Genomic DNA, 5,817 nt, shown 5'->3' with positions numbered 1-5,817 from the left:
CTAATGCTATTCCTCCCTCCTCCCCCATCCCCACAATAGGCCCCGGTGTGTGATGTTCCCCCTCCTGTGTCGAAGTGACCTCACTGTTCAATTCCCACCTATGAGTGAGAATATGTGGTGTCTGGTTTTCTGTTCTTGCGATAGTTTGCTGAGAATGATGGTTTCCAGATGTATACATGTCCCTACAAGGGACACGAACTCATCCTTTTTTATGGCTGCATAGTATTCCATGGTGTATATGTGCCACATTTTCTTAATCCAGTCTGTCACTGATGGACATTTGGGTTGATTCCAAGTCTTTGCTATTGTGAATAGTGCTGCAATAAACATACGTGTGCATGTGTCTTTATAGCAGCATGATTTATAATCCTTTGGGTATATACCCAGTAATGGGATGGCTGGGTCAAATGGTATTTCTAGTTCTTTATCCTTGAGGAATCGCCACACTGTCTTCCACAATGGTTGAACTAGGAACTTGGATTTCTAAAGTTGCCTGCTTGGCCCTTTTCCAAGTGTACTTTACTTCCTTTCATTCCTGCTCTAAAAAAATTTTTTTGATGTCTAACCAAGTAACTGTTATGTATTTATTTGTATACAATAAAAGGGTCATGAAAATTCTGTGTTGGGAATCACATCCATGTTGCTTTCACACGTAAATAAGTATTATTTTGAACAGGAGAACATTAGTTATGTCCTGATTAATGCAATACATACTTTCTTTGGCAGGTATTTCCTCTGCTTTAATAGACGATTTCAGAAAGACATGTTAAGGGGGAAAAATCACATAATACTAAGGATCTGAGGGCCATAAACATCACATATGTTGAGTTTGCTTTTATTTTGTTTCCAACAGCTCTTAACCAATGTCCCTGGCTATAATCTAGGTGCTAGATACGTTGCAAATCCTCGAAAGTGTTTAAGATGAAAGAGCAATACACTTAAGATCTTCAAAAGTTTACATTAACAGAAGAAGCATTAGCTCCTTTTAACATACACAACTAAATTAACAAATAAATGTGTCTACTTTTATATATGCCCATAAAGCAGACAGACTTAACATTGAAATTTACTATTTTAGATTTTCACTCCTTTAAGAGCTATCAATATAGACGCAAAAGATAGTTCACATTTGAAAAATTATCTATCTGAAGAATAGAACCCTTAAGAGGAAAAAGAACAAGTCATTTTACAAACTGCAACTGAAATAGGGGAGAGAGAAAAAAAAAAAAAAAAACAAGTTAGATCAATGCGGCAACAAGCTTCCTGCCAAAACTTTTATTGGTGACATTTGAAAAACAATTTTCTTAAAATACTATTAATGAACAGTATGTTGTGTTTCTCTATTTTTACTAACAGTTACACTACAAACTAATGTTCAGCTCAAATAAATATGTAAGATATGAAATCAGATACTAATGTATCAACTTATTCTGCAGGATAAACCTCCCCTATACCAACCACAGGATTACAGTTTTTCTTCTGTTTAAAACTAGGATGTTCAGTAGAAATGGGGTTTCTATTTGCAGTATTATTACAAACCAGTTTCCTCTCACAAATAGCTAATATCTAAGACCATGACTCAAACTATCAAATAGGAATAGAAAGAGAACACTCAGTTTTGAACGCAAATAGAAAAAGCTCCTAAGAATCTTCTTTATAGGCCACTGCTTGCTTTCAGTAAAAACATTTTCTTAAAACTTTTCAATCTAATTTTTAATAGCTTGTACTTTTTAGCTACTGACAAAGCTTTTTTATTCCTCCTTAATCATTTGCTCAAGTGTTAAACGAGCTTAGTTTACCAAAGTAACAACTTTTTGTCTGTGGTATACTTCAAAAATTAGTCACCCTACAATGTAGTGTCTTCAAATTAAACAGATGTATACAGTTAAAATAATTAGTGTAGTCTCTATAAACAATTTCTGTTCTGGGATTTACATGTAGAGCTAATGTTTACTTCAGAATAAAACATTGACAAACAGGGAAGGCAGAGAATCAGAACTTTCACAGAGCTGTGCTTGACCATATTTTATAGACAAAGCAGAATTACAATGCATGTAACAAAAACGTTACAAGTTTTTTTTTTTTTTTAAGTTGATAGTTACAAATATGGTACGTAACAATTTTCTACTTTATTTCAGTACAATTTTCAACATACAGTCTACTATTTCTCAAGATATTTGAAGACTTAAAACAAAATTTCTATAGACTACTTGCAAACAGTAAAATTTAAGTAAAATGCTTACATTCTTATTCGAAAACAAAAATCAGGTAAAAAAAAAATGGTGGGTGCAAGTTCTGCTCTGTTGTAATCTTACTTCATATCTGTTATTCCTTTTCTTCCTTGCACCTGTCTTTCTTTTCTTCATTATATTCCACGGTCTCTTCTTCATCTCCAACAATCCCATCCCTTTGGTATCTGTCATGAGTCCATTTAGGACTGCTAACTGATTTTTTGAAGTTAAAGCGCCCTCTGCCACATTGAAAAGTACCACGACCTTTTCTTCTTTTGGCCCAATAATCCACACCATCATCCCTGTCGTCATGCAAGAAGTACTTTTTGCTCTTTGGGGTATATTCTGGATCCTATTTCTCTTCCTTCAGTCTCTTTTGAATGGTAGTATTTGAGTTGTTTGGACCAGTATTTGTGCCAGCAAAAACTCCTCTGGCTCTTCCTCTGCCTCTAATTCGAAAAAAGGTTCTTCATGGTCAGCTAATTCCTGCAAAACCTGAGTATTCTTCCATTTCATGGTGAGTTTTAAATTTTTCTTCTCTTTCCTTCTTACTCTCCTTTTCTTCTCTAGAACTGGGAGAAGAAGGTGATGCTGAAGAGGATGAAGATCGAGAATGATCTTGCTCTCTACTTTTATGCTTACTCTCATTTTTGTAAGATTTGTATTCCTTATAATCTTTTGGAGTTTTTTCCTGCTTTCTTGATCCACTGGATTCCCTGGAGCCCTTGGAATCTCCCTGTTCTTTACTTCTTTCTTTTCTACGGCCATCAATGTCATGCCAAAAGTCAGCAGAGTCACACCTTAATTTTTATCTCCCTTTTGATTTTCTTCTTTAAAAACTCTCTCTTCCCCTGCTAAACGGGTATGCTTCCTCAGGGTACTTGGTGAGATGTCCATTCTTCTGTGTATTTCAGGGCTCTTTTGCCGAGTATTATGTTCTTCAGTGGCTTTCTGATGCAAAGTGAACCGCTCGTTTAGGGTCATTGCAGCTGACTTGAAGTATTGCTCTTCAACATGATGAACCAAGGACACAATGTGTTGAATAAATGACTCTGAAGTGCTGTTGCTGGTCAAAGATGGATCAGAATTCTTGCTCCTTCTTGACAGAATGGACAAGTGTACTAGCAAGCTGTCTTTAGTCAAGGAAGCAGGTCTGTTAGAATCATCAAGAGGAACGCGTGCCATTTTGAGTCTGAATTCAGGATGATGAGAATCACTAAACTATCATTTTGATCCTAAGTGGGTTTTCCTCTCTGAAAGTAGACTTTTCTCATGCATCCAGATTTTTTTTTTTTTAATGCATCCAGATTCTTGTGTAGAGGGGGACTGTAATCAAAGTGGTCTTTGAGCTTTTCAGACTTTACCTGCTCAGGTGACTGAGTTTCTTTCTTTACTGTTATTCTTTCAGAATTTTTGTCTTCTTCTTTGTGCTTATCTTTTGTAGTGCTAGGCGTTTCCACTACATATCCAGTCTGTTTAAGTTTACAATTTTTTTCTTCTCTAAATCCATCACTTTCTTTATTGCCTTTCAGTGAAACTTTGGACTTGTACTTGAGTCCTTCCTCCTCAGTATTCCAGTGAGATGCAGTAGCAAAACTTTTACCCTGATCTGCGAGGACTGACTTCCTGAACTGTCTGTAATCCTCTTCTCCTCTATGTCATCCCCTTCTGAATCATTAAACTTCTGTTTTCCAGACTCTTTATCAGTGAAGTAATCTAGAGCTTCCTGATCTTCCCATTCTCCCTCTGCCCTCCCTTTCTCTGATCCTGTCTCTTTTGAAGCCTCTTTATCACTGTTATTACCCCTAGCAAGCAGGAATACTCTAGACTCTTCATCTGTGAACCTTTTAAAGAACTTCCCAGTCTTTGAGTTTCCTGATCTCCACCATCAGGATAAAATGAGGAATGGCCCCTAGACTCATCTTTTGGAACATTCTGTGGTGCAATTGTCTTTGCAGGACTTCTTCGTGAAGGGATGTGATTAATTGGACTATTCTGAGAAGGATGATATTGACTACATCCATTTCCAACAGAACCAGAACCAGACCTTTCAGGACTATGCTGAATGGAATGTGAATGCTGAGAAGGAGTATTTTTTGCAGAGTGAACCGTACTGAGCATGGGAGGATCAGAGCAAGATGAACTCTGACTAGGTGGTGTAGCAATAGGTGAAGGACTATGGGGTGATCTGGGACTATTATCATAAGTTGAAAGGCCAGGCCAAATATCATCAGATGTGGCTGACGACTTATTAAATTCATTGATAGACTCAGATGGGTCATGTTCAAATGTATCTTTCGGTTCCTCCTGTGATTTACTTTTCAACAAATTCTCTTCTTGGGGTTCCCCTTCAGCTTTTTTGGTTTGTTTTTCCTGAGACCCTCGTCTTGTCTTTTAGAAACAGGAGATTTGCTATATGGGGATGAAGAAGGAGAAGAGGATGATCTTGGAGACCTAGAAGATCTATATGACCAGCGAGATCTGCTTCTGGATCTTTGAGAAGAAACAGATCTTCTTTCTGGACTCCTGGAACGTGAACGACCTCATCTAGGACTCCTAGAGTGCCTTCTATTCCAGACAGGTCTATAACCACCTCAATAATATCTACCTCCTCCTCCTTGATAAAACTCTTTACCCCTTCCTCTGTACCCATAAGATTGTCTCATTCCTCTATTATTTCTGTAATCACGATGATAATCTCTAGAATACATACGATCTCTACTACGAGACCTTGAATATGTTCTGGAACGAGACCTAGAACTGTATTGCTTCTTTCTAGAATGAGATCTTGATCTATATCAAGAACTAGACTGTGATCCAGACTTTGACCTTGAAGAATGTGATCTAGAATTGGAGCAAACCATTTCTTTTTTCCTTGGGTTTATGCAGGATCAAGAAGTCAAGTGAAGCCTTTGAGATACTCTAAAAATACTTCCTGGAGAGAATGCTCTGAGAATTTAAACTCTAAATTCAAATTCCTGACACGCCAAATTGTGGCTCCTGGGATTTATCTCCATTGCAACTTAACAGTGGCCATTTCCCAACTCAAGAATGTGAGGAAAACCACAGAGGTACCTTTGACGCACTAGCTCGGCTCCGTCACTTCCTCCTGCTATAAAACTTTTTAATAAACTTTCACTCCTGCTCTAAAACTTGCCTCAATCTCTTCCTCTGCCTATGCCCTTCAGTCAAATTCTTTCCTCCTAGGAGGCAAGAACCAAATTGCTGCAGACCTGTACGTATTCACCACTGGTAACAGTGTGACATTATTTTCCTGTGGTTTCCAGAGGAGCATATGGGAAAATACAATGCTCTCTGATCTAGAAGATATGGGTTCTCTTCCTCAATCTACTACAAACCAGTTGTGGCCTCTAGAAAAGTGTGAAATTTCCCTAGGCTTCACGGAATCATATATATATTGAGCTAGAATAACCATCACATTTTGTAATTGAGACCCAGAGGCCTAAAGTGATTTGCTTGAACTCTTACTACTAGACAAAGGGAGAATAAATTCATTCCAAAGCACTTTAAGACTTAGAGGTGAGACAGAGTATGATTCATTTAAAAAACAAATCTCTTGTTATTC

The 5,817-nt window shown here is 37.5% G+C and overlaps 1 pseudogene; it reads right to left on the bottom strand.

Annotated features, from left to right (window-relative positions):
• Positions 1-2,303: 2,303 nt before the first annotated feature.
• Positions 2,304-5,245, bottom strand: LOC126956224 (bcl-2-associated transcription factor 1-like; annotated as a pseudogene).
• Positions 5,246-5,817: the final 572 nt, after the last annotated feature.

This window comes from Macaca thibetana, chromosome 6, assembly GCF_024542745.1.
Source record: "Macaca thibetana thibetana isolate TM-01 chromosome 6, ASM2454274v1, whole genome shotgun sequence".
Classification (NCBI taxonomy): Eukaryota; Metazoa; Chordata; class Mammalia; order Primates; family Cercopithecidae; genus Macaca; species Macaca thibetana.
Note: the sequence above shows the minus strand (reverse complement) of the source record. Positions and strands in the feature narration are given on the sequence as shown.